At 32.8% G+C, this 24,241-nt stretch overlaps 1 protein-coding gene and 1 pseudogene across 3 annotated transcripts in view; both read left to right on the forward strand.

Moving 5' to 3' along the window:
- The window catches only part of Ccser1 (coiled-coil serine rich protein 1), a 988,234-nt gene that overhangs the window by 137,169 nt on the left and 826,824 nt on the right, over positions 1 to 24,241 (forward strand). The window lies entirely within an intron of this gene.
- LOC125619780 lies at positions 17,375 to 22,718 on the forward strand (annotated as a pseudogene).

A 24,241-nucleotide genomic window follows, 5' to 3' on the forward strand; every position in this document is an offset into this window, starting at 1 on the left:
TTTTTTTCTAGTAAACATCTGACAACTCATTAAGAAAAATAATATAGGTGAGTTTTCTTTATATATACTTAAGATAAAATCCTTAATAATAAACATAAAAATCCTGAAAATAAAGAATTGAATATATTTAATAGACAATATAAGATGTCTGTACAAATTAGGGATTAAATGTTAATTTGGTTGAAATTTTGGTTTCATTTTGTATTTTGTATTTCTGTTGTTTAATGTATTAAATTGATTATCTTTGGGCTGGGTGACTGGGAAAGTAATGGATGCACAAGAATTTTTAGGATTTAAGGAAAATGTGTTACATTAAAGACACTGAAATTGCCTCTCCAAAAAACAAAAAAAAAAAAGAAAAGAAAAGAAAAGAAAAAACAATTATACTGAGAAATGAGAGGAATATATATACTGGGAAATGAAAGGAATATATTATGGATAGAAGAATGGAGTTGTGTAGGAGTTAACTGATAGCATCTCACAAAGGAGGAATAAGCTTTGGGTTAGCCCATGTCTGTCTTGTTAATTTATCTATATGTCCATTCATCTTTCTTAAATGTTATTTGGCTATATTATTTTTAAAAGTCAAAGTTGTTCTTTGGATTTTGTTTTAGTCCAAACCCATGGACTTGTTTTTCCTAGACAGAATTCACTCTATTGTTGCCTGGTTCATTTTAGTTTTGTTCCCCTGACTTTGCATCATTTACATCTTGTCTCTTCATTGGCATCTATAACCTTTCCTTGTAGTATGCTGTTTGAACATAACCTTTCTACAGAAAGAGCATACTCTGCTTCTTTACATCTTTCTATTGAAAATGATCCATTCTGAGTTTCATTATAGTGATGACATGAAGGGGATGCCAATTGGGTACTCCCAATTGCTTCCTTCATGAATTAGTTCTATTATAGTGTCAGATGCAATGAAGAAAGTTTGGTATTTTTATTTCTGGTACCTGGTTGATCTAGTTTAACCATAATTAATATTCTTATATATTTAAGCATGGAGCTGATTTTAACATATTTAGCATAACAGACTTGTTCACTGAAAGAAAAAAAATCTTATCAGTTGTTTTATTATTTAAAATACCATAAATAATTTTGAGGTATCTGATATTTTGAAGCTTGCTAAATAGTCTTATTAAAATGGTATTTGTGCATGTTAATTTAACATGTTGCTCTTTGAGGAAAATTTGCAATTTAAAATATTTTATTATGTATGTGTGTGCATAAATGTAAACAGATAGATGTATACATTTAGTAAATTCACAGAATTGAGTCAGTGATGAAAAATGCAGTCAGAAGAGTTTGGGAATTAAATACTTTTTTAAATTATAAAATTGCATATATGTATATATATATATATATATATATATATATATGTACATGTACTTGAGTTTGTGTATATATATATATGGATTTGAAAATAACTATATTTAATGATGCATATTTTCATAGCATAAAGCAGCTAATTGTTTCATTTAACTCTAAACAGAAGGTCAACTTCTATTCCATACTGCCTTTCTGCAAGGTTTAGATATATGAAGGTCATGGAGAGGCCATTGTTTAATAATGTTCCAGGAGACATTAAGTTGCTATAGCATCTGAAAAGAGGAATAAAAATCAAAGAATAATAAGAATCATGTGTTATAACAGTTCAAATGAACTCTCTGAAATCATGTGTTATGATATATCCTTTAAAAAGAACTTTACATTTTCTGAACCATTCACCAACACCACATCAGCACATAAAAGCTTTATTGATTAAAACAAGGGATTATTTGACATTTTACCCAACTGTAACTATGAACATTTTTAACAGTGCAGTACCCCTTACCCAGAGGTTTATTTTCTACCAGTTTTATGACCAGTTTTTTTTTTTGTGATAGACTGAGATTTAAAAATATTAAATCGGAATTACAGAAGTAAAAAAACTGAAAGTTTTAACTTGAATTCCTTTCTATAATGGGAAGAAATCTCCTGCCTTCCTGCTGTGTTCAGCCCAATATATTAAGCATTGCTTTTTCAAGAGTTTGTCATTATCATTTAGTAGCAGATTCAGATCCACTGTCATAGTTTAGCCCTGTGTGTGTTCCACTGATCCTTGTTTTACTTAATTAATATGTGCTAAAGAAAATCCATAACATGCTTCCTTGAAATGGAAAGGTGAAGGTCTTAATGGGGAAAAGAAAAGGCATTGTACATTAATATTGGTAAGATGTATGGTTAGAACAAATATTAACTCCTTGAAATTGTTAATATATAAAAATAAATTCATGCAACTCAAACTCTAAAAGTTGTGGCTACAGTGAGTGATACATACTGAGTAAAGAGGAAAAGAGAATTAAATTTATGAGTGGAAGACATGAAAGAAAATGTGTTCCAATTATTATATTTGTAATGTTTTATTATCATTGTTGCTAATTTCTTACTGTTTCTATTTTATAAGGTAAGAAATTTATTATAAGTATGTATATAAAGGAAAATACATAGCATGAATAATGTTGTAAAATTTGGTCCTATCTGCAGTTTCAGATATCCAGCGGGGATCTTGGATGAGCACGGACTTCTGTATATAACTTTGTATAATTTGCTTTGACTCAAGCCAAACAATTTTAACCATTGATTTAGACCAAATTTAGAGATTAACCTTTTCATTTTACATTCTTTCTGGCCACTGATTTCTTGATGCTTATATTTGAATATTATTATCACAACCATTTCTTAATTGTTTTCCTCATCTTAGTTCCTAACTTACAGGATACTGACTAGGAACATAATAGGTTTAGTACTGATAGCTGGATGGCTAGCCTAACAATGATTAGCGTGCTTGAATATATAATTATGTACTTTATAGAATATTAATATTATGACTATTAATATGTGCATTGGGTATAGAAACAATTTTGTCTTAGCGATTGTTTTGCTATCTTAAAAATCATAACTAAATGTTTATGGGACATAGAGATTAACTCTAAAAGCAATTAATACCCTGCATCTGTAGTAATGTCAGATTTTCATGGTTTATTAATCTCACAGTATGCTAGAATTTAAACATTTCTCCTTTAGATGTGCTCAGTCACATTGGAATGTAATGTATGATATTGAAGGAATTCTTAAAGGACAAATGAAAGCAAAAATAAATGAAATGGAATAAATATATCCTAGAATAGGCGGCATTATATTCCAATACCAGTAGTAATGTCATACATTTTAAAACTTTATGCTTATTCTTTTAGGTATTTATTGCTTTTTAACCTTCCTTGAAATGAAATTGAGATCAATAAAAGTTTTAAATTGTTTCTAAATAGCTAAAATATATGAAAGTGTTCTTGCATTCTAGGATGAAATGGGTTTTTAAAGGAATTTTTTTAATATTTAGTAATTGGCATTCTCTTCTAAGTTACCATCACATAAACAAATAATAATTAGAGTAAGAAGTATTATTTTTTTAATCTATCATCTTATATTTTTAAAAAGCCATTTGAACCTACACTTTGGCAGGCATAATCACATATGAGAAAAAAAAAGTGTTAAACATGACAGACTAAGTTCTGGACTTAAATGTTGTCTGTTCTAACTTTTCCATGACACTCTTCCAGATGTCATCAATGCTTTTTATGATTTGAGGAAACATAGGAGAGGAAAAACCTGAGCTATATTGGTGTCATGAGTAGCCCTGGACACCCACCTGCTCTTGGCAATATCCCATAGCTAGGGTGACCACTGGAGGTGTAGTAATATGTGCAGAGAGCACACAGGAGCAGCACAAGCAGAACTGCAGCCCCATGAACAGGAAGAGTACGGAGACCTGCTGCTGAGGCTGAGGGAGAGTAGACAGTGAGTCACAGCTACACCAGCAGCAGATAATTGACCCAGGCAAACAGGAGAACTTGGTACAGAGGATGGAGGCAGTGAACCATTGAGCTCTGATGACCATATCCTGAAGCCTTTTGTCCTGAAGAGATCAGTGAGATGAGGAGAAAGCAGCAAGGAGGCTGGGAAGGAAGGAATGGCCAACGCAATGGAAGAAGAGCCAGAGGAGAATGGTGTCCTTAGATTAGTGAAGCAGGTGAGCGATTCCAGCAGGAGGGAGTGGTCAACAGTGTCAAATACTGCTGAGAGGCAGGATAAGGTACAGATAGGAGTCATTAGTAACTTTAATGGAAGTTCCATGGTGTGGGCAGATTGAGGTGCTCGGAGGGTGAGTTCAGACAGAATGGACAAAATGAAACTAGAGTTGGTGAGTACAGGAAATTATCAACCAGTTTTGTTGTGAATAGGAATAGAACAGTGGGGCAGTAGCTCCAGGGAGATTTGGGGTATTAGGGATTATTGTCACTCTGTGGGAAAGCAGCATGTTCTGATGCTGCTGCAAGTACTAAAAATGAAAGGATAAAAGTGATGATTTGATAGAAAGAAAACAATTGCTGAGAGAATTCCATTGATAGATGAAGAGAAGGGAACCTAGTTCACTATTGGAAGGGAACAGGGAGGAGCCTGCAACTCATCCTCCCAAAAAGGGCAGAAACAAATAAGGGAAAATATGCTTTTAGGGGTAATTGTGTGGTGGTAGGGTTTGCAGAAGTTTTCCATCATCTCCTCTGTATTCTTAGTGAAATAAGAAGCAAGGTCGTCAGCTGAGTGTGAGGATGGGACAGGAGGAGCCAGCGGTATAGGAAGAGAAAAAAAAGGTGAATTCAGTGGTTTAGGACAGGGTCTGCCTACCTTTTAGATTGTGGTTTGGATATGTGGTCACAGATAATTACTTTTTAATTCACTTCTTCAAGGCCTTCTTCTCTAACTCTGATTTCCTGAGGATGGACAAGGCTCTTTTTACCCATTACTCCTTTCATTGCTTCTATCACATACCTCCCAGCCTTTCTGCTCTTTATAGTGTTCATTTCCTTTGAGTGAAAAAAAAAAATGTCTTTGACTCCATACAAAAGCATAAGTTGAAATATTACCCTTTGAATTAAGAAAACAAATGTCTAACATATTTGAGCAAAAAGCTCCTTTGCAAATCAAAGCAATAAGTCATTTTCTAAAGTTTTTGCTTTCATCAAAACTGAAGAAGGACCTAATACATTTGTGCACTGCTAGATTCTTAGGAATTGCTTCTGACAATTTGTCATTATGTGATTGTTGGCATTTTTAGGAGTTCAATAAACTGACAGATATTCCTGAAAAAAAATCTTCTACTCCCACACACTTATTTATTCTTGTAAGAAGGACAGTGAGCAGTGGAAATGGCCTTGAGCCCCAATTAATTGGAGTAATCATATCATCCAATAATATACACACTAATCAAATATACAAAATCAGAAAGACCAGAAACTAAAAATGTGTTTTTTCTTGTACTGTGATGCATTTCTTTAAAATTACACATTGTAACTTGATAATCACTAATCCAGATTTAAAATATATTTATCTAATTTGCTTATTCTTAAGCTGATAATGATTTTTCTATATCAGTATAGCAGGAGCAAAGTGTTACTTAAAGCTTAATGGTCACAAAAATAATTTGTTATAGGTAAACCATATTTTGTTTCAGACAGGTAGTGTGTATTTATTACTTCTCAGAACTTGTATCATTTGCAACTATTTGAATTTATGATAACGGTTTTATAATGCAACATTAAAAATGCTAAGGGTATAGAATTTTCCAAGACTACTTTAGATGTTTCACTAGAGAAAGACATGTGGGTATCTGGTAGAGGAGAGAGGTAGAGTGCATAGACTAGCAACACCAAGTCAAGCTGCCCAGCTGAAAACATGACTCATTTGAGCGTAAAAGGCATGCATGTGAAGCATGTGCACGCCATGTGACTTCTGTTTTTCTTTCATCATGACAAGTTGTATAGAGGCATAAGTTGAATAGAAATTGTGCTGTATTTTATCAGGGTTGTTTGGTTAAAGAAATTGATGAGGTAAGAAATAAAGCAATATAATGATGAATCATGGAATTTATACTTGGTAAACATCGAAGGAAAACATAATGTGGGTCACGAGTCCTAAAAGCAGTGATTCCATAAAAAAATGTAGGTTTTGGGCTGGGGATGTGGCTCAAGCGTTAACGCGCTTGCCTGGCATGTACGGGACGCTGGGTTCGATCCTTAGCACACCACATAAAAATAAAATACTGATTTTGTGTCCACTGAAAACTAAAAATAAATATTAAAAAATTCTCTCTCTCTCTCTCTTTAAAAAAAAATTGTAGGTTTTTACAACATAGAAAATTCATTGAAGTCTGGGTCCTCTGACGATAAATGTGATGATTGGAATGTCTGATGTTGTAGCATTTGGGTGAATTGCAGGTATCATTAAAGGCAAAGTCCAGGTTTAACTGATTCCATACTATTTTGTCTTTTTCTCTGCATTATAATGCAAGATCCACTGGAGCAGGAACTTTTTGTCTCTCTTCCCCCAGCTGGTGCTCCCTCATGCCTAAAACAAACGTTATCTATTTGATTGGGAGAAGCTAAGCATAAGTCTTTGTTGAAAGATGTGTATGACCATGGGAAAGAGGGTGAATGTAAAGATCATTTGAAGATACTGGGTTCAAGAATCACAGAGGTAAGAGGGAATTCTAGTAAACCAGGTAACAATATCATGAAAAAATGAGAGGGTGTGCAGGGCTTGGTGGATGACAGCAATGACTGAGGAGCACTTGGTGTAGTTTGATGACATGGGAGTTAAGCTTAGGAGTGGATTAGAGAGGAAGCAGAAAGAATGATCTGAGCAATTGACAAGGAGCAAAAAGGGTTCCCCCATGTACAGGAAAATTAGCAGTGTGGGAGAGAAAAGAGCTGCCATGTGAGAGAGCTGTGGGAGAAGCTGATTTCAAGGGAGACCAGATTTTAGACATGGTTTATAAAACAGAAAATTTACAAAAGAGAAACTGAGATTTTTGAAGATAACTGATCTGGAATTTCAAAGGAGCCCCTGAAAGGGTTTTAGGAATTGATCAGCAAATTGCTGCTGCTTAAGTAATGATTATTTCTAATAAAATATGTGTTGAATTTGATTAGATTAATTTGTTGCATGAATAATGAATTAAGATGACTTCAATATTTTCTGGTAAAATCTTATATTTATTTTCAGTCATTAAAGATCAATTTGATAAAACATTGCATTTATTTTATGTGAAATTAGTAAGATATTATTTCCTATAACATTGTTAATTAACATGGACTGCAGGTATAGAATGATATAGCTCACATAACATAAAATGATACATGGATGTAGTTTCAAAAATATTTTAAAACTTTTAAGATAATATATATGACTCTATATATTATGGATATATGAATTTTAAATGCATAGTTAATTTCTACACTTATAAATATATCCATGCAAGAAAAAAGGCAAATGAAATATTTTAAAATCTAGTTTATGCAATGAGTTTTAGCTTGGTGATTTTCATATTTGGCTATACCACATATTTTCTAATTCATAAATAATGTGTTATATAGTTTGTGGTGTTGCATGATTTTTCCATACCCCATATAATGAATCAATTATTTCTTAAGTTTTGATTTTAGTTTCTTAAGTAATGTACCTTTTATTATTATGTATTATCAGAAAGAGTAGTTTACTGGTTTAGAGGTGGTCTATTCGTGTTGAAATTACTTTTATATATCTTTCTTCTTTCACTCCACTGAGAATTCTTCTTAGGCTTTGTTTTTATTGAATCTTTCTCATCTTCTTTACTGCTTATTCTAAAAAAACTAATAATGAGCTGGGCATGGTGGTGATGCTTATAATCCCAGCTGCTCAGGAGGCTGAGACAGGAGGATGGTGAGTTCAAAAAGCCAGCTTTGGCAAAAGCAAGGTGCTACACAACTCAGTGAGAGCCTGTCTCTAAATAAAATACAAAATAGGGCTGGGGGTGTGGCTTAGTACTTGAGTACCCCTGATTTAAATGTCCAGTACCCTAAAAAAATCAAAATAAAGGTAATTAAAATGATAATACTTATATAGTGCTTACCAATTCCAGACCCATAAATCTAAGCACTATATTGGGGTGCTCAAGTCTCACATATTGCATATGATAGATTCTGTTATTATTTTCCTCATATAAATAGAAGACAAAACTGAGGCATACAGATGGTGTGTAACTTGGTTAGGGTCACAAGAATTCAACCGGAGGTCAGACTCTAGAAACCATGGTTTAATTCTTTTCCCCTATAGTTAAAACCATGCTTTTAATGATAAGGTGCATGACTGGTAAATTGCTTGTACCCAATGGCAGTGAAGGCAAAGAACACTTATTGAATCAATTCTTTCTTTCAGTAAGTATTTAATAAGTGCCTGTGGTGCCAGATGCACTGTTTTTCAGTTAATGAAATTGAAATGTCTCTTCCCTTCATGAAGCCCAGAGTCAAGAGAGAGACATGCACATAATTTGTACATATAGTTATAAAATTTTAAGTACAGATACTTCCTGGCTTATAATCTTGATAAAATCATCATAAAGTGAAAATGCCTAGCCTCCAGAGCATCAGAGCTTAGCCCCACAGTAAACTGCAAGGTATCTGTACTTACCTTTGTGATTGCCTGGCTGCTGGGGAGCTGTGCTCATCACCACTGCCCTGCATCACAATGCAGCATCATAGTGCAGATCACTAGCCTGGGAAAAGATCAAAATTCAAAGTAAGTTTTCTACTGAATGTATTGCTTTCACACCACCATAAAATCAAAATTCATGTAAAATCATTGAAAGTTAGAAAAACTTTTTCCCCTGTACCAAGGTGGTAGTTGTGGGGAAGTCCATGAAATGATGCCATGAACTTCCGCCATGAACTGCCATAGTAAAAATTGTTTTATCAAAAAACAAGATAGGAATGTTGACCAAGAACTCAGTTTAGATGTGAAGTATTCAAGTGGAAATGTCAACAAGTCACTAAGATGATATAACAGGTAGGTCTTTGGGGGACACGTCCTTTCTGAGGAACTTGTGTTTAAGCCAAGAAGTAAACAATGATGAGAAACCAGTCAGGTGATGAGTGAGGGGAATGTTGCCAGCAGAAGACAGTGTGAGGAGGCCAGGATATCTGGACTTGTGCTGAAAGAATGACCTTGTTTTGTGTATCACTTGGGTCCAGATGGCACACTAAAACTTAGGATATTCCACGGTTGGTTGGTTCATTTACAAAGAAACCAATTATTAAAAAGTGCAGGCTGGAAAGGGGCATCACTTAAGAAATGTGCAAGAACTTGTAATGAACAGGAGAGGAGTTATTGCTACCCCAGGACCCAGAGGAGAAACAGAAGTTATTGGAACTGGAAATGAGAGGGTCAGGTATGGTGGACCTTCTTATAAGAGCAGTGACTTCAGGTTCAGATGCAGCCAAATAGAGCAAACCCAAAGGGAGGGAGGGAGGAAAATAAATTCCTGATCCCATGACAGCTCCTGTCCTCTAGTTCCAGTAGGATCTCATTCCATTGACACAGAACCCAACCAAAGTGGAAGGTCATGAGAGCCCACTGTTTAGTTCATTAAGTTAAACCTCTGAGAAAAGAGAGTGTAATTTAACAGAGGACTCAAATATCCACTGGAATTTTTGATATCTAAAGATTATGCCATGTCTTTGCTTATGTTATGGAATTTTTAGGAAAAATGAAGTGTCTTTGAAATGGGAAAATTATAATAATTTCATGAAGTGTTTTTTTTCTTTTCTTTTCTTTTTTAATGGGAAGATTGTTGTGGATGGCCAGGAGCGGAAATTGGGAGATTACAAAGTTTTTGAGTATTCCATATGATGGCTTCAATTAGTGTGGTTGCAGATCAGTTTAGGAGGTTTATATAACAAAATTTGATAATAGATTGTATGAATAGTTTAATCAAAGTGTCAGAGTGACACTTGTTTATCATACATGTGTAACTGAGTAGAACGTGGTGCCATGAACTGCCAGAGTAAAACTTATTTGATCAAAAAACAGGGATAGGAATGTTGAACAATAATTCAGTTTTAGATATGAAATATTCAAGTGGAAATGTCAACAAGTTCAATATGCAGATTTAAACTGTCTCATTCAGAGGTATACATTTGGGAGTCCAGTGCAAATAAATTTAAAATTAGGCAGTCATGATATTATCTAAAGAAAAAAAATGTAATGAGGGACCAGAAGAGAATTAGAACTAAACCTTGTAAACTTGGCCATTTAGGAAAGGCATATTAGACAAGGAGTTGGTGAGGGAAGCCAAGGCTAACAATAAGCTATCAATTTATGAAAAGTATCACACTTAATTTATAGTAGATGTATGAGGTGGGTATTACAACGTTATGAATGAGAATCTGAAAAATCAGATGAAATAACTTGTCTATATTTTAACTTTGGTGTTTTGTTTTGTTTTTAGTACTGAAAATTGAACTCAAGAGGCTTCTACCTCTGAGCTACATCCAACTCTCTTTTTTTAGTTTTTTACTTTGAGACAGGGTCTCCCTAAATTGCTTAGAATAGTCTTGATCCTCCTGCTCCAGGCTCCTGAGTCACTGGGATTATAGGTGTGTGCCACTGCACCCAGCTGTTCACTTTGATTTGTACCTCACTCCAAGACCAATACTTTTTACATGACATCAGGCTATCATTTGTTATAAATACTTGTTACAGCAAAGTCAAAAACTTCCTTGAAGAGTGATATAAAACAAAAGAAAAAATATACACACACAATATGAGTAGTTGAAATGTAGTCATGTACCATACTACAATTTTTCAGTCAATAATAGACCACCTATACAACAGTGGTCTTATAAGATTATAATGCAGTGGAAAAATTCCTATCACCTAGTGATATCACAGCCATCTTAACACCATAGGGCAAGTACATTATGCATATGCTTGAGGTGATGCTGTTATGAGCAAATACACTGAGATACCAGTTATATAAAAGAGGAGCACATGCAATTGAGTACAGTACATGATTGATGGATTATGTATCTACTATACTACACTTTTATCATTATTTTATAGTCTATTGTATATTTAAAAACTTGACTCTTAAGCAATATGCTACATCTTATTAGCAGCCTTATTCATCTTGTATTTACCACAACTTTGGATGCATAATTATCTTTTGTGTGTGACTTAAACTGTGTTGTTTTGCTCATCAGGGACCTACATGGGTTACACCACATTCATGGGTGTATAGTAGTCTATGCACACTCTATGATGTTCACACAAGGATGTAATTTCCTAATAATGCATTTCTCGGGAATTATCCCTGTTATTGTGTATCACCTTGGTAATATATAAATTAAACTATAATTAACTAATCTTGTTTTCCCTCATTATGTGGTTCTTTATCTTATAAATGGAGTTAACTCGTTCAACTCAAACCTGTTTTTAAATAGATTGTGTCATAGAGTTGCCACCATTTTGGTTTTCTTACCTAATGGGTAGAAAATTAATTTCATTCTCAATCTCGATTTATAAAGAGCTTTTGTACTTACTTCCCACAAGCTGTTCCTAATAGCTGAGCATACAATTTATTAATAGAGACTAGAGAATAGGTATTTGAAATGTACATTTCAAAACAAGTCTTGACATTTAAACCTCATCACATGAAAATATGAAATCCATTATTTTCTATTGAGATATTAACAATAGAGCTTGAAACATCTTTGGTAATGACTGCAGTTTCATAATCAGTCCATTAACCATCAAATAACTCTCATGAACTCCAGTAAGTATCCGTAATGATCAGTGAGTGCTTCCACTTAGGCATGCATATTCTCGGGAGGGGAGAGCACCTTTAGATTGATAATAACACAGTAACCATAATGTATCTTGAGTCAAAAACATTAAGGAACCTGTGCCTTGGTCCAGATTTGAGATGTTAGGATGAAAATTTTACATTATACATTTCATAGTTTGTAGCTTTCTAGGTATTATAGTTTTTCCATGTGAAAATTATTTGTATATTCTTAATATAATTTATGATTTGAATCTACTAAGGCTAAGAATTTATATAAGGACGTAAAATAAGGATGTTAAATAAAGAAGTAAAAATAGGATTGCTACTATTTGCACCTTTCATGATATTAGGCTTCAAATGCGCTTATATAGCAGAAAATATTTGGCCTAAAGAAGAGGAAATTTATTTCTATTTTCCACCACATCTGTTCACTTAAAGGGGATGATCAGGATTATTTTGTGAAATACTTGCTTGGAGGCATGGCAGAATGTATACTTTACGTTTTGAAGGAAAACATCTTTTCCAATTAATTTTTAGAATTGTACCTAATTTTCATACTTTATGTATTTGTGTATTTGTTTATTTTTTGAATTGAAGTTACACTGTGCAGGTAACTTCTGTCGTCTCCATTCATTTCGTCTTCTGTGTGAGAGACACTCCTTTGTGTGTTTGTGTGTGTGAATGGTATTGGGGATTAAACACAATGCTTTACCACTGAGCTACATCCCAAGCTTGAGTTGCTGAATTATAGGCATATACACTACATTTGGTCAGAAACTCTTCTATGTCCTGATAATATAGTATTTTAAGGAATCAGTCAAGACTCCCACTTTCTAGAACGCATTAAAAATGGAAAGAAATAGAAATGAATACATTTGAATGTTTCTGTTATAAATTTATAACAGAAATTATTAAAAAAACTATTTTTACTAAATAACATAGTAAAAAACTATGACTGATTAACAATATTATTTTAGTCTAACAATTTAGAACTTCTAGAATTTAATCAAATTCACAGAGTTGAAATATGGCGTTTATAATAGGGAAGAGTGGGATGCCCTAAATAAGCAATACAGAGGAAAGGATATAAAAAAAGGTATTTTTACAAAGTTATATCAATTTATTAATGTAACATTTTAGAAGTTGTGTTAATACATTATAGTAATTTTATTACCAATTCTCTGCTTCTAAAAGTGAGGTTGAATTTACCAAATAAAATTAAGAAAAATAATAACTACTAATAGTAATTAAGATCCTTGATAGTTATTTAGTTTTTGAGTTTAACCAGAATCAGACTTAAATTTTGGTTATTTTATTCAGACACTGTTTAGGGCACTTTTATGAAACTATAACAGATGTTAAGGAGTTGTAACTCTTGGACTAATGTTTGGAAACCCAAAGATCATTTACATTTCATTATTGTTTAGTTATCTCAGAACATCTCTATGTTACCAGTGATTGACAAATCTTGAAATAATTTAATCATCCTAATTTTTGAGCTATTTAAAAATTAGGTTTTCTCTGAAGTGAAAACTATCCATTGATTGATTTAATCATGATTTAATTTAATCAATTTAATGCATGATGTAGTGGTCTGGCATGAAATTTGAAATCATATCTGTTTGGATATGAATTTGTGTACCAACAAATATTTGCTGTTTAAGTTTCTCAAAATTTTGCTTAATAGGCAAGATGGAGATATATAATACTGCTTAACTCTTTAATTAAAATGTTATTCTATGAGATTATCTGTGTTTGGCTACAATAACAATGCCAGAAACAAAATAAGCCAGTGATAAATTCTAGTTATTATTTTTGTAGCTTTATTGTTCTATAAAAAGTATTATTATCTAATAATACAATTATGTATAATATAAAAATTATATCAAGAACAACCAGCTCTGGTAATTATCATGTTATAATTAAAATGTAATTATTTGAAAACATTAAGTAAATAAGTATATTTTTATAATGAATTTTCCCTCAGTAATTTAGTTTTAGGTTTTATTACATGGGGTGCATGAAATCTAAACTGTCACCTAAAAACACTTGCTGGTATTAGTGCTAACAGAATCTTAGTCTCAGAATCTTATTTATGTATTTGTTTATTTTTTGAATTGAAGTTACACCGTGCAGGTAACTTCTGTAGTCTCCATTCATTTCGTCTTCTGTGTGAGAGACACTCCTTTGTGTGTTTGTGTGTGTGAATGGTTTCTCAGTTGGTTTTACTGACTGTGATTAAGCTTGTGGTCTAGACATCTTGTTTTCCCCTAAACTACAGTGATTTTCTGGATATTTGTGATAGAATACCTAATATTTAGTTCATTTCTTCTTACATATGAATGTATTGATAAGAAATTCATCAACATCATTTTAATGTGAAGCCTTGCCTCTGGTAAATCAAGTGTAGGCTTTTCTCTGATGAAGGGTACTGGGAGACATGGCTGAAAAGAACATTTGGATACAAAGAAGAAACACGTGATCAATCTGTATCAATCTGTCAATCTGTATTAAAATGAATAAGAAAGTAAAGTGTATGATTGTTTTTACCTTGCATTGGGAGAAGGAATATGGAACATTAAAGCTAGTCTTAGCTAATTATACTCAATGATGTTTTCATTTTAAAAATCTAAAAGCACTCTAATAGTCAATTATTTTCATTTTAAAAACTTTGGTCAAAAATTAAAGCATAGTTTTCTCCATAATGTTCTTGCTTTTGGCATGAGAATTTCTATGTTCCCCCAGAGTTCCCCATTTACAATTCTAATATGCCAGTAACAAAATCCTTTAACAAAAAAATCCTTTAACAAAAAAATCCATGACTTAACAAACAAGGGATGGAAAGAAAAGAACAACAAAAGTAACAATTGTGCAGAATATTGTTAGAATGATGCTTGCATTTGTTGGTAAGGGTAGGCTCAAGCATTTGAGATTTAAGAGTTTACAAAACAAGTACAGTGAAAAAGGAATTGGACACAATGCCTGTGGTCAAAAAGTACACATTTACCTGAATTTTCAGCCTTGTATTTCACCACCCACAAGCTTTTCACCCTCAAGAACAGGATAAACCCTCTGAAACCTATCTGTCCACTGGGGAGTACACTGTATGAATGGATTATTGCAGAGAGAGAAGAAAATGGTAACTATAAAACTAAATCATGGTCATGAAAAGCAAGTAGATGGAAACTGATTCCTCTCCGCAGGTTAGAGATAGAAACACTGCAGGATTCATTTTTAAACTGAATAGTCTTTTCTTTTCCCAGAATATGGTGTGAGGAAAATTGACTTATTTTCTTTATCCTCTTTTGTAAATATTATTTTTTTCCTACGTGTGAGTTTTGGGCCTTTCTGAAACAGGAATCATTAATTAAAGCCTAAGAGAATGTGGGCCAAGATAGCATTTGAAATGTAAATCACTCCCTATTTCTTGAGATTTTCTCCTAGTAAGAGAATGACAGCAAGGAGGATGGGTAACTTCTCCTCAGTCTTCTTCATTGACCTCTTTTCTCCTTTTTCTCCTTAAATGTTGGCTGTCTATAACGAAAACTTCTTTGTCTTTACTCTAAACAGTTCTCCTGGGTTACCAACTCAATTATTTTGGCTTAACTGCTCTCTAGTGTAAAATCTGGTTCCAATTTCTATTATTAGGCTTCAGAACCTAATTTCCAGTTTACCTCATGCCAAATCCTGAATTGGTTTTCTGCTCAGTCCCACACAGTTTTCTTTCCTCTTTCTGTGTTCTCATAGGGTTGTGATTAATAATGTCATCATCTAACCAAGCTCACATGCTAAAATTCTCTGTAAGACAGGCTTATTCCTTATTCTACACCTCAGCTTGTCAGTCACCAAATCTTGTAGGTTTTATTATAGAATATTTTGCTTCTAATCAGAATCATTAATGTACCACAGCTTAGGTTACAGGTTCATCACTTTCTTACCAAGTTTTTAAACTTTCTCATGACCCAGCTACCTGCCACTTCCTTAACCCTCAGAAGTTCATTGTCTCCACTGGCATTGGTTGTTTACTGATATCCAGTTTGGCACTGTATTTCTTTTGCTAAATGATTTCCACTTGGCTCTGCTAACCCTAGGTTCAATTCCAAACCTCATTACCCTACCAAGTCTAGCTAGGAATGTTCTCTCCAGCCTCTTCAATGACCATTCCCCACTAAGGATACAATACCCTGTACTCCTTCAGAGGAACTTCTCATTTTCTTACATGTCAGGTCTTTTCCCTGCTTATGAAAGTTGTCCCCTTTAAATGATGAGTAGACCCTAAAACCCAGCACAGCTCTCACCTCTGGTGTGAAGACTTCTGGGAAGACACATACAACTTCCTAGTCTGACAATAACTTCTGTGAGGGCTTTCCTCAAGTTCTCTTTAATGCTGGATTACAGAAACAAATATATGTGTTATAATTTGGGTTTTAAAATGTTTTCTGAAAAGAAAAATTCTGATAATACTAATTACATCTTTATATCCTTGGTACATAACATTGTCAGTTTCGAAGTATTATGGGTTAAATATTAATTGAATGATTAAATCTTAATTTTGAATCTCTTCTTTGGAGGGATTTATAATCTTTCTGACATTATTGACTATTTTAACATCTTCTAATTTTAAATTCTATATTCTTTTAGCCTACACCTTGTACTAGGTTCCTAATCCAAGCTCTACAGCTAACCTGTGATTAGATTAGGGCCATTATAAAGATCTTTTTTTAAAATTTGTTAATTTTAGTTATACATAACAGTAGAGTGTATTTTGGCATATTTATAGAAACATGGAGTATATCTTATTCTAATCAGGATCCCACTCTTGTGGTTGTACATGATGTGGAGATTAACTGTGATTCATTCATATATGCATATAGGAAATTTATCTCAGATTCATTCCATTATTTCTCTTTCCAATTTCTCTCTCCCCTCCTTTCCCTTCATTTCTCTTTGTCTAATCTACTGAACTTCTGTTCTTCCCCTCCCCACCCTTGTTGTGTGTTAGCATCCACATATCAGATAGAACAGAAGAATGTATATATACCCCTCCTGTCCTACAATAAAGGGCTCCCACTCCGGCTGCATCAATGTACACAAGTTGTTCGTCACCCCCGGTATATATACATTCCACACAGCTTATCTTAATTAACATAAACTAGATACAGCAGTCAACCAATAAGGAATCTCCACACTTAATGGCTCGCTGGCATTACTTCACAAACCACTCCCTCTGGCAAAATGCCAGGCGCCATCTTGACTTGTTTACAGACCCTAACAGCTATGCTCCACTTCAGCCTCCCCAGCTAGGATTAGCGGGGAGCACCCACTCACAGGCTGACAGGCCATGTGACTAGTTCTCATCTTCACAACATGTGTTGACTCCTATTTTTTTTTTCTAGTTTGTCATGCCACCTGGCTCCAGGACCTTCTTTCTGCTCCATTCAGCCCCTGAATTGAATGTGTTCTGGAAATCCCAATAAAAGCGCCTCTCCCTGTTAAAAAAAAAAAAATTATATATATATATATATATATAATGATTAATAACCTGTTAAATTTTTTACTTCCACTTTGTTTGCTAAGTGTTTTATTGATATAGTAGATAATTTCTAAAAATATTTTTTATTGACTGTACAAGATAACTAAATGTCTTGGAAAATATTTCATATGCAATTGTATGTTTTTAAAAAATAAGATTTATAAATTTAGATAGCTATGAAGACTCCAAAATTCTTAAAACAGTTTTAGCAATTATATGGACCATTTTTCATGTTGCTTTAGGTTTATCATACCAAAAGGAAAAAAAATTCTCCAAACTATAATTTGTAGTGTCATTGCCAAATGATAATTATTATTACTCAAATGATAATTTGAGTATTATTGTACTTTCTTCTTGCAATAATGTACATTTTAAGTCTTCATTTCAAATTTGCATGACTATCATCTTCTGATTTTCTGTCCCCTCTTTTTCTTAATAATTGAATACATTATCAAACACTAATTTGTTTTCATGTCCATGGCACATTATTAAAGAGCAAAAGTTATTTTTCACTTGTTTAAAGTTCTCTTATATACACTATTACTAGAAATATGTCTTCCTTTATTCACCAAGATGGTACTTGTAATAAAATTTCCATCAACACCAGAAAGAAGAAACTACTGCCTTGACTCATCCCAGGTTCTCTCTTTACTTTAACACACTCTGATCTTACTATCCTGGAATTGATTTACCAAGCAAAATGACTGCCTTAAACCATCTTGGTATTTTATTTTTAGAACAATCAAAGAAAGAAGTTTTGAATTCATTTAGGTTTTAATCATAGCTCACTCAATAGCTCAAGGGACTTATCTGCCAGGAACTTAAGTAATCTGAATGGTAACATGTAGGTAACATCAAAAGGAATTTTGTGAGAACTAAATTGTAAAAGAAATACAAAAATATCTCATCGTGGGCTGGGGTTGTGGCTCAGTGGGAGAGCATTTGCCTAGCATGTGTGAGGCACTGGGTTCAATTCTCAGCACCATATATAAAATAAATAAATAAATAAATAAAGGTCCATTGACAACAACAACAACAAAATGAAAAAATAAAATGTCACCAGTGCACATTTTATATAATAATTCTTGATAAATATCAGGTAATGCTATAAATTAAAATAATATTTGTTATTTTAACTAAGTGACCACAGTCTTCTACCAGCAGTTTTATATCCAAAGAAATCAAGTCTCATTGGTCTTTTTGTAGAATGGAATTTATATTAGCTAAAATTAAATCAAAATCAGCCTGGTAAATCCAGATAGTTTTCACGAAAAGTAGAACTGAAGTTGCTAACATAAAAGTATGATTTTTAAAAAATTAGCTCTTATTTATGCAATCATTATGTCATATATCCTGAATTCTGGGAAGTTTGCATGAATTAATGGATTTTATATTTTGCTTAGCTATTGCATTTCAACAAATTGAACCTATGATTTAAGTAGAAATGAAGAAAATACACAATAGTTGTTAAAGCTTTACATAAAATATACATGTCTTGTAAGAAACACATAGCATTCCCCATTTATTTCTTTATCACTACATTAAATCTTTTTGTTGACAGCCTAGGGAAAATTATAATGATTTAAAGAGTGAATCTTTATTAGTATTTGACAGAGAAGGAAAATGATGACAACATACAAACTGTTATTTATAACAAAATTTAACTTGAATGTGGCAGTTGCTCAGTATTTGATTTATGCATTTATTCTAGGCAGTAGAACAGACTTCTGCAGGCTGTTCAGTTCTCTTTTGAAATATTCAAATACACATTTTGTGTATACAATGATTATGAAAGTGAATATGAAGAAATAGTTGTATAGTATATTTTGCAAAATTATTTTAGTTTTTGCTTCAACATACTTTAAAGGTAGCCTGTGATTCTCATCTATTAAACTATCATTTGACCTTTCTATATTTAATAATTAACACCAATCAATTTCACTTTACTACTCCATCTCATACCAATAAAATTGTATAGTATCTAAAATCTAAATGAAACATCAAACATATATGACCCAAACACCAAACTAATACAGAGATTATTAACCTTCTGTTGTCCTGTATTCATGGAGCCAGATTTAGAAAATTATCTTTAGTATTGCAGTTTTAGAAATTTGATTTGATTGTGTTGCGGATATTCTGGATTAGAATTCATTGATTCCATTAAAAATCCAAAACATACATAGTATCACTTCATCCACCATTACTAACTTACCTGAAGAAGTGCAGTTCAATTCTGTTGTAGGTTATCTTCTATAAATTTGTCTATGAAGTATACCAGTATCTTCCTTTACCCAGTTATTTTTTACAGTCACCTGAGAAAGTAAATTTTCATAATTTATTCTATCCATTTATATTTTGTTGAATGCAGGTCATTCATTCCAATTTGAAGGGAAATTTTAAAAGCACATTAGGTCACCTTGTCTGCATTCCTAATATACAATTATTTCTTGTGTTTTATTTCTCATTGCTTTGTTAAATGACAGGTGAAATGGGTCTTCCAACATATCCCTTAAGGTAGTATTTCAGGAGTTCAGACATATGAATATAGAGTTGCTTTTGTATAAAATTAGTTTTCTTTTTTTTATAGTAAATTAAGTCGGCTTTATTGTTGGAGTGCTTATTACCTAAGTACTTTTTATTTTGTATTGTCTCATCTTCCAAATTTTTAAATGCAATAAAACCCAATCTCCTTTTCTAGATACTTTTATAATTTGGGGGGGTATACCAGGGATTGAAAAAATTAAAAAATAAAATCTCACCAGTGCACATTTTATATAATAATTCTTGATAAATATCAGGTAGTGCTATAAATTAATAGCATTCCAAATTGAAGGTAAGCTTTAAAAGCATATTAGGTCACCTTGTCTGTATTCCTAATATACAATTATTTATTGTGTTTTAAATCATTATAATTTTCCCTAGGCTGTCAACAAAAAGATTTAATGTAGTGATAAAGAAATAAATGGAGAATACTAGGTTTTTCTTCCAAGACATGTATATTTATGAAAAGCTTTAATAACTATTGTGTATTTTCTTCATTTCTACTTGATACCAAGGATACCAGGGATTAACTCAGGGCCACTCAACCACTGAGCCACATTCACAGTCCTATTTTTTGGTATTCTATTTAGAGACAGGGTCTCACTGAGTTGTTTAGTGCCTCACTTATGCTGAGGCTGGCTTTGAACTCAAGATCCTCCTGTCTCAGCCTCCCAAGATGGTGGGATTACAGGTGTGCAACACTGTGCCCAGCATTTTTATAATATTTTTGAATGTCAAACTTACATTTATTTATAGTATGGTTTTCAATATGTAAGTGACATTTTACTTATCTTACAATCAATGATGGAAATTGCTGTTTGTATCATTCCTGATCTCATACTGGGTAATGGTTGAAAGGGATTTTTAGATTGTTTTTGCTGTACTTTTGTGTTCCTCATAATGATTTATATACATAGCAGCTAAACATTTTAAAAAAGGGTGTCTGCTCTTTAATTCTAAAACTTGTGATGAATTAATTTGTTGATTCAATAATTATTACTAACCATTTTATAAGGGCCACTTCCAGGCATAATGAGAAAATAGAAACACATATGATTTCTTTCTCTCTTTTATTAAATATTTACTGTTTATTAACTTCCAGATTGTAGGTTATGGTTCATGTGTCTGTACTTTGTGTTTCTGTGAAAACTGGACTTTGTGATTCCTATTTTTGATGGCTTAATGAACTGATATTGATGTTCCCTAAAAGCAATAAATACCCCCTTGTTAATGACTTAATCACTCAAGAATAGTATGGAACTTGGAAAATGCATGCACTAGTGCACTCTTATAATTCCAGCTTCTCAGAAGACTGAGGCAAGAGGATCCCAAGTTTGAGGCCAGAGTGGGCAAACACAGGGAGGCCTGACCTCAAAACAAAACTCACACACACATACACACACACATGCATGCACACACACAAACCAAATAGAATAGTATTTTTAGTATCTATAAACTAGTTGTTTTCTTAGACAGGAATTTGAATATAATGCTCATTTTTGCACTAGCCAGTTATAAATATTTAGCAAAGCATGGATATCATGATATTGCAAAGTACTGAAAATAACATAAATCTTATTTTTCAGGTCTTCTGTCAAAAGTACTTCTATTCCCATAATATTCATGCTACGTGTACAAATTCCTGTTATTGAGCTTCCTTGAAATTCAGTACAAATGAAACTAATAATTCTTAAGATATAGGCAAAATGTTACAAAATGCCATGTGATAACCCATTTTTTACATGGAATGCTGTTCTGTAAAGGAAAGAGAAAGTGGTTTCCCTTTCAAATCAGTCAAGAGTTTACATCTGGTGGGTCTTCCTGGGAAAGTAGCCAAAACTGTTGGCCTCTAAGGAGCTTAATAGGTAGGGATTTGGTTTAAGTAATGGTTCTGAGATGTGGTACATGATTCTTCCAGAACTTAGCATCCTTGGCGTGTGCTTGTGGCCATTGGCTACATCCACATGTTCACTAATGGGAACAAAGAAAAATGGGTTTCCGTTTTCCGTATCAGTGAATTTGATGCAAAGAGATAGACACATACCTGGAGTTAGTCATTGTTATGTGTCAAAGGGTTTGGTTAAGGACGACTTTTCCTGATCAATGAAAAAAACTATTGTGGTCATCTACCCCTGCTAGACGATTTTGTGATATATTATGTAGCATGAAGGATGTTATGTAATGCAAAATAAAACAAAATTTAATTTAAAAAAAGGATTTACGGGGCTAGGGTTGTGGCTCAGCAGAAAATCGCTCAAACCTTGCATGTGCGAAGTGCTGTGGCGGGGTTCGATCCTCAGCACCACATAAAAATAAATAAATAAAATAAAGCACCACATAAAAATAAATAAATAAAATAAAGGTATTGTGTCCAACTACAACTAAAAAAAAAAAAGAAAAGAATTTACAACTTCATAAGCCTCTAGCAGCCATATTTAGAATATGTGTATTTCCTCTAAAAATACACATAACTTTTACCTTACATTTGATGTGCATGGGAGTATATTCTGTATATGAGAATTAAAATCCCAGATGAACTACATTCTATAAATAAACTTCAGGAAAACAGACATTCACTGAACACAAACATTGGACACTGAGACAGATGTTGGACAAGACACTGGAGAGACAAAGATGGATAAAGGTATGGGGCCTTAAGATATGGAGCTGAAAGTACATTGCGGAAATACAGAAGAGGGAATCATTAATCATAATCTTTTCTGTAATTTTGATAAAATGATCAACCATGTTAGTAGTTTTCATGGAGCATTTTTGTCAATGAAACTGAACCTAAATCTGTGCTCTTAATGAGAAGAAAAATTAAAATATTAACAAATCGAACATTTCTAATCAGACAAATGATTGTCCTTAAAAACAGGTGTTATATTTCACTTTAATTAGTAATTGGAAAAAATAACTCAAAATATAATTCACATTTTTATTAGCCATGTCATATCTGTGAATTAGTTCTATATGAGTTAAAATATTTTCAGAAAAATTTATAGTCTTTATCTGCTTTTTGTTTTTCTTTTATGCAAGGAACCATAGAAGAAAACAAAATACAGATCTATAAAGGAAATGACATTTATAAATGTTCTTTTCTCTCTATCTAAAAATGCATTGTTAGTTTTTAAATTGTTTTGCCTTATAAATATCTTAAAATGTTAAAAAATGAGTGTTTATTCTCCTGGAGGTTTCTTCATTGAATTTAATAAAATCCTCAGTGGGTTTCATATGCTGCAGGTTTCCATCTTTATTTTAACTTTTGTACTTTTGAAATTGTAAGCTTTTACTCACCAGGTGTCTTTTTATTAGTTTATGTGGTTCTGAGTCTGAATATTTATTTTACAAGTCCCTTTAACAAACTGTTAAGCTTTTTAAATTAGTATGAAGAAGGGAAATACTTGCATTTCACCTTTGAATGTCAATTATTTAAAGTATAATTACATACTTGAATCATATTTAGAGTCAGAATAGTCAGGGTACAGTTGCTTATTTGGAACTGAGAATAAGTTACTCCAAAGTAGAGAGCTATTTTATGCTAAAATGCATGTTATTTCGTTTTTCATCAAGTATGTTAGTGATTTGAGTTTATTCTCTCCTTCTCTTTGTTAGCATGGCTAAGGGTTTATCAATTTTATTTATTTTTTTTCAAAGAACCAACTTTTCTGTTAATGTTTTCAATTGTTTCTTTTGTTTCAATTTCATTGATTTCAGCTCTGATTTTAATTATTTCTTGTCTTCTGCTGCTTTTGGTGTTGTTCTTCTTTTTCTAGGGTTTTGAGATGTAATGTTAAGTCACGTATTTGTTGACTTTTTCTTCCTTTAAGGAATGAACTCTACGCAGTGAACTTTACTCTTAGAACTGCTTTCATAGTGTCCCAGAGATTTTTATATGTTGTATCAGTGTTCTCATTCACCTCTAAATTTTTTTTATTCTCCTCCTTGATGTCTTCTGCAACCCATTGTTCATTCAGTAGCATATTATTTAGTCCCCAGGTGTTGAAGTGGCTTTTATTTCTTATTTTCTCATTGATTTCTAATTTCATTCCATTATGATCTGATAAAATGCAGGGTAGATCCTTCTCTAAAATCGACCATATACTATGCCACAAAGCAACTCTTAGCAAATATAAAAAAAGAAGAGATACGCCTGCCATCTTATACATTTCTTTCTTACAATTTTTTCTTTTTGCCTTCTGAGGCTCCACATTTTCCTTTCTTCTGCTCTTTCAGATTGTCTTTTCTTATTCTGCTTTTGTAGTCATTTTCTACTTTTCTAACTTTGGCTCATCCTTTTAAAACTTCGGATTTTTTTGTTACTGCATTTGTCATTTTTATAACAAAATATACCAGGCAGGATAACTTATAAAGAAAAAAAAGGTTATTTTGTTCACAGTTTAGGCGTTTGTCAAGAACATGTTTTCAGCATTCTCTTTGTTCTAGTGAGGACCTCATCATGGATG

Source organism: Marmota marmota, unplaced genomic scaffold (assembly GCF_001458135.2).
Source record: "Marmota marmota marmota unplaced genomic scaffold, marMar, whole genome shotgun sequence".
Lineage (NCBI taxonomy): Eukaryota > Metazoa > Chordata > Mammalia > Rodentia > Sciuridae > Marmota > Marmota marmota.